Consider the following 10,267-nt stretch of genomic DNA (forward strand, 5'->3'; position numbering starts at 1 on the left):
CCCCCTGCTGGCCCCACTAACACCTCTTCCAGCAGCAACCTTAGTTTTTCCCAGGAGGTCTAGGCTGGGAAAGCAGTGGGGTTGTATCTTATCATGTCATCAAGGGATGACGACGACATTCATACAAGTTCACTGATGGCGAAATGAATAAGTGCTGTGCTGTCAATTTTGGCATCACGTGAATGTCAAAATCTTGAGTTTGAAACATTTTGGGGAGACGGCTGTGTGCAATGGAAGATCTTCATAAAGCAGTGATTCATGGGAAGGTTGAACCTCTGGATTTAGATAGTTTCAACTTTGATTATGAAAGAGTCCTGGGGTTTCTGAATGCGAGCTGATTAGTGCAGGTTTGGCAGTGTTGAGAACAAACGGGCATTGAAAGGTCTGCAAGCAGCTGGCTGTTGTACATCTTTTAAAATCAAGAGAATTAAGGTTCTGTATACAGAGCTCCATAGTGCCCTGTTAAAATCCCCACATCACCCATGCTTGTGATCCTTCACTACTCAAAGGTTAAATAGTATTAACCTGTAGGAATGATTTTACCAGCTCTAATAGGGTTTAGCCTACTTTCCCCACTACGACTGCTACTCAGAGAAACCTCTGAAAAATGGTTTCCAGATAAAAAAAAAAGGCAAGCAACTTTTATGGAATCCATTAATTTTGGAAAAAGAAATATCCCCTCAAGAGGGGAAAAGTACATCATAGAAGTGGAAGCCTTTAGATCTGCTTTAACAGCAGAACAAGAGCCAGACTCGGCTTAATCTATCAATGTAGGACAGAATGTACCCAATCTTTACTGTTCTTCCCTTTAGATGACATGAGTGGGGAGATTTTAGACAGCAGTACTGGTATTATTCTAGTGCAGAGATACACACTGTACAGTATATGTGGGAATACTGTACATAGCCTGTACCCAAAGATGACAGAACTGTCATAAATGAATGACTTGAATATATGATTGCTTTTGAATAAAATTTGAAGCAGTATTGATTTACGTTTTCACCTAAATGGGCCTTGTGACGCATCTACAACTGTTAATGGCAAGCAAATTGATAAAACAATATCCTTTTTTTAGCAGTCTGAGAAACAATGAGTCATCTTAACTAATTCACACCACCAGAGGCCTGGTTGCCAAGACTATTGGTGCATCTGCCTCAGCACTCTCATGAAAGGACCGTTTCCTGTGATAGGATCTTATTTAATCCATCCTACTGTGAATGAGAAATGACTTGGGGACTGTCGGATGCATTCTGCCATATTAAAAACCCAGTAAGTCATAACCTGAGTATTCCTTAGACTGACCAGCTTGCGTCTCCAATATTACAAATTACAAGAGGACATTCCTTAGAAAAATCCATTAGCTATCAAAGTCTCCGTTTAGTCAAAAGAAATAAAATGTAAACCACTACTTTTTTCTGTACTAAAGCTTTTTAATTTCTATTGAAACAGAGGGACAAAATGTTTTCAAAATTCACCCTATAAATGCATCCTGCAGCAACTTGAAAGCATTGGAGTGTCTTAGAAACAATATAAATAATACAACAAATAAAACACAAATAAGGTACATGGCAATGAGCAATTCATTGATCGCTGAAAGGTGATGACCAATGCAGGATTTATATTTAATGCAGTTTTATACATCAGGCTGTAGGAAAAGAAGCCTTCCCCCAGAAAGTGACAACTAACTGAATGGTTTCGATTTCATTACCTTGTTTTTATACTACCCCAGAGGAAAAATTTTTTTTAACATTGCTATTACGTGCGTGATTTTCTTTCAATGAATATTGAAATATAGGGAGAGGTCTCGTCAGGTGAAGCTCATCGAGTCTCACAGCATAGAGAAATTCAGGATGAATATACAGAATTTAGTGGTTTTTAAGTGTTTTATTAGCTCAATGAATTATAACCCTAGAAGCCTTTTCACTGACCTTATGGTACTTCTTGTAATTATTGATTGCAATTCAGTCTTTGGTTTATATTGTATTGCAGTGAATACATTTTATTTATTCTTTATGACAATCACAGAGCTGATGAAAGTCTATGGAATTGATCTGAAATACAGCAAGAAGCAATGATCAAAGGAAATAATTGTCCGACAGCCTTAAGAAAAAAAAACACTTTAATTGAAAAGCAGTTTCTATCATTGTTCTTACAGTCAAGATACCAGTGGTTATTTTTTTTTGACATTTGAAACACCTGCTAGAATAGAACAATGCAAACATTATATGAAACAAATTATCAGACATGAGTACTTGTAAACTACATGGTGTGCTCCTAATGATAAGGCGTGTCATAAATATGATGGCTGATATCTGTGGATCGTCATACTGGCTTGACCTAGATGTTTGAGATTTTGTGCTTCAAAACCATTATACAAAGCTGTTAAATCGGATGTTAACTATAAACTTAAAACCTTTCAATAATAGTTCCCAGAATACCTTCACACATCCATTTCTGCCGACACTGGAGGCTGTCAAACTGTGTTCCAAACCAGGAGTGTGTAAATGAGAACATATCGCAGCTGTGTCATTAAACAGGATAATCTGGAATCCATGGAGCATGTTATTTGGTCTGTCCCAATTAAAGAAGTATGTGGCAGGGCTTTCTTCCTGGTAACGCCGATGTAAATCTGCAATGATGTAACATGATTGCAGTGAAATGACTTTTCACATATTTATAAGTGAGAGAGTGACTGTCATCACTCATCAGTGAGCAGATGGTGTCATTTTCATAGCTCTGACCTATTTTCATTTCATGTTCTCATATACTCTTTGCATATTAACATAATACTAAATATCAAGCTTTGTCCACCAGATTATCCTTTACCCCATTCAAGTATTAAATTTAATATACATAGAATATCCCTTAATTTCTCAAATTTCTGAGGACATACTCCAGGATTCCTGACTTCACGCATCCTTTTTAGTGCCACAGTACTGCACTTTTTTTAAAATCAATATTTGCTGTCTTTATTCCCCATAGGAACACATCTTAAGGTCAATTAAGTAATGAGTACATTAAGACCAACCTGAACATTCTAGAATTGTACCATAATGATCTTGGTTATAGCTGCTGTATAGGAGATGTAAATGATGTTGTTCTGGCATACTGCTTAGAATAAAAGCACTATTATGAAGGGGAATAGTAGCCATGATGACCAAAATGGAAAGAAATGCTCAATTAAATTTAAAATCTTATTCTATACATGGTGTCAGCTTAAGGGAAATATTGCTCTTATGCATCTCAGTAGGAAAGATGATCACTTCCAACAAGAAGATACCATAAATTATGGTACTGTTCTACAAATACCTTTAAATGTTATATAATTAAGCACAGCATGGAATATGAGCTAGGTTTTAAGTGAAGAGCAGAAACAGCTTAAGGTTGTCAGCGGACTTGTAGAATACATTTAAGTTGTCCATTTACTGTAGATCACGCAGAAAAAAAATCACAAGAGAATCGGGCACGTACTTACACAGGGGGGCTTGCAGTGATGCTATCACAATTGTAACTGTGGGTTGACGGGGGGGAAAAAAAAGTGTTGAAAGTTGCTCAGAGAGATACTCTGAAAAGCAGGGCTTTTCTTAGGCAGCAGTTGCCATGGAAACCCCATTATTCAGCAGGCTGGGTAATGTGACTGACTGGGAGTCTAAGGAAGCCCCAGCTGGATCTCTGACCAACAGCAGAGCACCACAGACCCAAAACTCTGTCCCAAGTCCTGACAGCCCTGGCTAGGAGTCAAAACCCTGCTGTATGAACTTTGTACCCTGCAAAACAGTGCTGAAATTTCTGTGGCTGGGGATCGCAAATACTTCAAGCAGTGAAGGAGCTTTCCCAAGCTGATTCATGTCACTAGCCAGCCACCTGTGAATGAAAGATCCCCAAACTGTGTCAGAGTCTCACAAGAATGTGGTGGGTGTAAATAGAAAAGCAGCAACTTCTGCGATTTGCCAGCTTCCAGCAAGCATGTAGTGATGTCCAGAAAAGACACTGCACTTCCAGTTTTTACCTTGCTCCTTGCCTGTGGAGCTTGCCGAGTGGTGGCGAGGATGAGCAGCTCCAACAGGTAAGCTTGTCTGAAGGTGCTTGTATCTCCGTGCAAAACAGGATTCAATCATCAACTCTTAAAATGGTGCAACTAAAATCAGGTGTTATTGAAGACAAAAATAGATTCACAGTTTATTCCACAAGTGCACATCACCTTCCTGCAAAAAGGTATGCTTGATGCAAAAGACCAAACTTCCAGATATTGCTTTGTACCATTTGCCTGCTGACACCCATATCAAGGCATCTCATCTTAATAGGGCAGGGCTCTCTACCCATCCCATTAAAACCCAACAGCACCCATTTGTCCCAAATCTGAATCACTAAAATGGACTGAGAAAATTCTACTGTACTCTGTCAAGCTTCCAAACTCTCTAAGTAGAAGGAAACTGTAAAACAATGAGTGACTTTGCCTTTGTTTCATAGATCTTTTTTTACATATTAACCTTCACTTAGATACTTTATTGATCCCGTGAAGGAAATTGCAGTGTAACAGCAGCTTAACAAAGACAACACAGCCACAGTGTTACGAATGATACAATACAATCAGTACAGTAAGAAGTGCACTAAGAGGAGTTACTCACAGTCCAGAACAGCACACAAAAGCCATATTGCATAATGTGAATATAAATATATTGTTCTTTCTGTGAGCTTGAGTCTGTGAGAAACCATAGCGGATCCTCGGTGTCCAGTAGATATAATTAATGTTTACAAACCACAAACTAGTCCAGCTTGCTGCTGAACTGATGAAGACCAGAAGACTTAGATTATATAAATGTTAAGTACAGAGCTGTGAAGTGAGCTATACATTGGCTCTTCAACCAAAAAAGCATCATAAATCTCTTAAGTTACAGTCAGGTGAGCTTGTTGTATAACCCATTGTTTCACAATAGGAAAGTGTCAGGACTGTAAACTGTACAAGTGGGGTCTGAGCCCCTGTGTCTTGCACAGTTCAAGCTGCAGACCGTACAGGTATTACTCAGTTTTGCTGGATGCTGACACTTGGCAGCAGAATGCCTAATCCACATATTGGGCAACGAAAACCCCATACAAACTGCAAGCATGCAGAGGTATTCAGTAACTCAAGCCGATTTAGGTAGAAATACATTTCTTGATAGATTTCCCATCCCCACCCCAGTAGGTGAGCAATAGAGCACTCTACTCTAGTAGCGTGAAGAGGAAGGCTGACTCCTCCCTTACACATACCGCATCCCCAGCACTCAGCTGCCTGCCAGAGCATGGAAAAATACACCCCACTGCAAATCTTAGCGTGTACAGACAAGGTCAACATTATTTAAAAGCACTGCATAGCTATAAAAATTCACAAACCTGCAGATACGCCCCAGCATTGCCCACAGTCTTTTCAGATTAAGCACACAGTGGGACAATAATAGCCGTTGGATTAACACTTAGTCATTCCAGGGACTGTAATTGGTGGGTGTGCAGCATCCAGAAGGAATGTGGCCGCATGCCCACATTAACAGAGAGCGGATCTCAAAGATGGGACAGTAAATAATGGGATAACATGCGTCTCCCAGCTTTGGGACAGATACATTCTAACATCGCTGAATTAATTCAGGATATTAATAGCTTGCCATATACAGCATGTCTTGGGGGGGAAAAAAAAAAAAAGTGACCCAATTACATTTTAACATTTTTAAAATTGTATCTGTACCTTTACCTTTTGGTAGCAAATATTTTATGTAGTAATTTTGTTTTGTGGTTAAATTTAGAATCCGATTTAAACTGAACTAAAACTGTACCATACAAATTAATAGACCATAACCTGTGTTTTTGTTTACTGTAGATAGCAAATAATGCTTTAACTGTTACATTTATTACAAGTCTCACACGCGGCTTTTAAGAACGAAGATGTACCATGTGGTAGCTCAATGAATTCAATAGAATTACCAAAAAGTAGACTGCAGAAAAGAGCGCCACTTAGTTTAACATGGGAGCGAGCTCATGCTCTGAGCCTTGGTTATGGTTGCCCATATGAATGATCGAATAAAGGTCCTCAGAATCTGTAAGAAATAATCGCCAGTCCCTGCGACCTTTGTCTACCCAAGTCTGAGGTCATGGCTTGGCTGGATCAAAATGTATGACAGCATCAGTTCTGGTTGGTTTCTCACACCAGATAAAAACACTGGAGACAAAGAATTTCATTGATCAAACAAGACCCACCTGATAGTCAGGAAACAAATGCATTTCTCTCTTCTCTGTCCTACTGAAGAATAGGAAAGCTTACACCACTAAAAGACGACCTGACTCTTCAAAAGAATTAGGACCCTTTAATTTGACTACACATAACTGAGGTTAACCAAGTGGAGAACATGGCAGAATCTATGCAAATACACAGTAAATGGGAATGTAACAATCATGTCACACAAGGAGTCCACATGAAGTCCAGGAAAGCATGCTTCAGCTACAGTACCTCAGGTTAGGAGGGTTGTCTTAGTGATTAATTGGAGGTCAGCAGAGTAATACTTCGGACTTGTTGAGAAGACAGTACTAGCAGCTTAGTAAAGGAAAACCCCTAAGGCTCATATAGATAAGGCTTTTGGTTGATGAGCCAGACATCAATAGGCTGAACGGGCTCCACTCCTTACATTTCACAAAATAAAGAAGAGAGCTGAAGCCAGGAAAAACCAACTTTCCAACACAGTCTCTCCAAACATAGCACAACAGCATGGGAAGAGTAAGAAAAATACCCCTAAGAATTTCTATGATTAATCAGTCTAGTTCCTGACCAACAGCGAAAAATGAATTCTGCGTCGTCAGAAGAGGACTATGACTTGACTCCCGAACTGAATAAATCGAAGGCAAAGCTCTTTGTGTAGTCTAAGGAATGGGTGTCTTTAGAAGGAAACTGTGCTCTTCATATGGTCACTTGTATATTTAACAAACAGAAGGCATGACTAATAGAATCAAATCCCGATTTCCCCCCAGACAATTTGCTATTTTTATAGGTAATTCTCACCACACCCTTCATTTAGTGGACTACTTTTTCCACAAAAATAATTAACTTCTATATTCCTCCAAAAGAACTTCCTGGGCAGAGTAAATTAGAGTCTGCCTGAGGTAGTGTGCAGACTAGCTGAAGCAGCAGTAAATTCAATTAATTTGATAATTAACAACATCTGACATCTGTATTAAAAAGTAGCAAACACAGTCACCAATTTGCAGACTATTCTATATTCTCTTTTGCACTTTTCCAATAAATACAAGACAGAACAGATGTTTCCATCCTCATTCTCAGTAGCTAAGAGGAACATGCCAATGTCCAGACATGGTCTTCTCTGGATCCTAAAGGCCCACTGCGAGAAAACCAGGTTTCTACATCTTCCTGTGCAGTCAGCCTCAGCTCTCGTCTCATCAGTGAAAGTACAGTACAGGTGGTGTGATCTTTCAAACAATTTATAAGCAGCCCTATCAAAACCACACCAAGTGAAGCCCAGTCCATCCAGCAAATGATTGAAACATCACCCCTCTCATGCATGTATGTACAAACACTACAATAAAGCCCCAAAGTGAAAGCTGTATACCTGTGAGATTACCTGAAATTTGAAAACTTCACCTTTTTAGGTACAGGTTGGTACCGTTTTGTTGCCTTTTCTACCTTGGTTTTCTTTTTTTTTTTTTACTACTAGTGTAATATTAAGGGCTGTGGTCATTCAAAAGAGCAGACTAGTTTAGGCGATTCAATTAGGGAAATTTAATTCTTGGACACAAATCACCCTTAGCCACAGAAACTAACACACTGAAGGACTAAGATTTCACTTTCCATAGGTACCACGTATCCATGAAAAATCCAGTGATTAACCATCACTCATTTCTCATCAATATTTCCCAGTACTTCCAGCATTGGCTCAGTGACTAAGAGCCCTTTTGGTGGGACTAATGATCCTGTCATCCCTGTGAGGTTGGCTGTACATGTCAGATGCGTCTCCAGGTAACTGAAGCTCATCATTTTGGAAAAGGATGCTAAGGGTTATACCTAGTAAACATATGACCATTTAATACTTTGTGTAGTATACACCTGTAAAGAACCATCATTCACACATTACCTTAAACATCACTGCAAGAGCAATTTTATGTGGGCTCTCAACAGGCTTTGAGCAGATGACAAAAAAGAACCCTGCCAAAATAGAGCAATTACATCTAAATATAGCTCTAATTAATTATCCATAGCTTTCCACCCAATCTGGCTTTTTCCAAAGGTCCGTCTGAAGCCTAGGCAGTAATTGAGAACAGCCTGTGGTGCCCTCGTATCTAGTTCTCAGTCACCAATGCTGCAATTGTACATTTCGGCTCTATTGAATGACTCATGAAAGGTTAATGAAGTTGAATGGGCTCTTGTGAGTGAACAACAGTTCAGCGCTTACATGAGAATGATGTTGGCTTGATATTAAGATGGTGAATTTCGCAAGGCCCTGAAACCGATACAGTTCCTTTGGCTCACTGCACAACAGAAAGGGTAAGATGGACTGGGGCAGCAGAGTGAAAGTATCACTCATCTACGTATTGGGATATTTATAGTATTAGCGTTTAGAAGGAGGTGGACAATTGCAGACCAGCTTTCAAAGGAGGTTAGTGGTACATGGTCAGGTTGGAGAAAGGGGAGAAACACTGGTGACAAAGAACAATACTTCTCACTTTGTCATTTCTAACCGATTGCCGTCTTCAATGACAAGCAGTAAGCCCTCTGGAGCTCTGCCTTCTTTTTAAGTCTTCACCTTGACACTCATGGTGGATCTGCTTCGCAATCTGTCACAAGCCATAAACACACAAACAACTGACATTAGTCTTAGCTACAAGTCACTCTTGGGTAAACTATGAAAGAATGACACAATAAGAATTTAAGATGGAATTCAACAAAATCAAATCCCATTCATGAAGGATTTACATTATGATGCACTGCGAGCAAATCCAGGGGCTGGGACATGACAAGAGACAGGTGGAGAATGGGAATATTAAATCCGTTTCAGACTGAACGGATATATTGACTGCATTTGTATTCCTTTCGTACTGTAAACCTGGAAAGTTAAAGCACTTGGGGAAAAAAGGCACCTGTGATGTAAATCAGACACATGCAGTTCCAGCTTCCATTCCATGAGGACTTTTAATGATGGATCTGAACTAATTAATGACCTGGCAGTCTCAATTTAGCAGTTCTCCAGAGATACTTTAACTGACAAGACAACCATCATCCACTTTGGTGTGTTCTGAGGAATCAGTGACCTCAACAAATACAGATACCTTGCTTTATGATTTACTTCACAGTGTTTCCAATTAAATGTGTAATGGATGCTGCACTGAAAAAGTAGTTATGGGTTGCTATCTGTCTCACTTAGGCTTTCTAGAATGCACACATTCCAAATATTCTGTTCAACCCACAAAATGAAGTCCTCTATTTGTAAAGTAATTGCTACAAAATGATACTGGCAACATGACAATTAGTGTTATGAAACATGAAAGGTTCTACAGCAGTATTCTTCAGTGACAAACACAGGAGTCCACAGTAATTTGTGGGATGCTGGTGTATTTTTCCAATGGAGAAATTTAAGCATGTGTTCCTCATTTGTGAGACTTTTGTGAAGTTCTGTACAAAACAAGTTGATCAGAAAATACCATTAGTACATAATTCTTCAACTTCCATTTTGTAGTGATGCACATTTCTTTCGGAAATGCCGATAGCCTGGCTAGAATACATGCTGGTGCATTACAATTTACAACGTTCTACTGTTTTCACTTAATGTTTTATTTTCTTCTGAAAAACAAGATGGCTAAGTGTTTTGCATAACAATTGATACACGTATGTAAGTGTATAGTACACACACTTCCATGCCTCTTCTAGCTCGCTTTTATCCTTAAACAATGTCAGTCTTTATTTCAAGCAACAGTAAAAAATGTCCTTTTTGCAGCTAATCCCCGGTGAATGTCTGCGAGAAAGATTAATGTTTGATTTTCAGCTCTAGCTACATTTGCCTTCTACTCTGACTTTAGAAACTGGGTTTGCCTTTGAAGTACTATAGCTATCTCAATTAACAAACAATATGAAAACATTACCTTAACATACTTACACTTACAAACTTAGTTTCACTTTTCACTGAATGGAATAAATCTAAATTGTTATATTTTATTAAATAGAAGGCTAAGCCTAAGAGGTCATAATAGCCTGTCGGATACTGATGCGTAATGAAAACATCACATTTTAAATAAT

This window comes from Atractosteus spatula, chromosome 15, assembly GCF_055471065.1.
Source record: "Atractosteus spatula isolate fAtrSpa1 chromosome 15, fAtrSpa1.hap1, whole genome shotgun sequence".
NCBI classification, from domain to species: Eukaryota; Metazoa; Chordata; class Actinopteri; order Semionotiformes; family Lepisosteidae; genus Atractosteus; species Atractosteus spatula.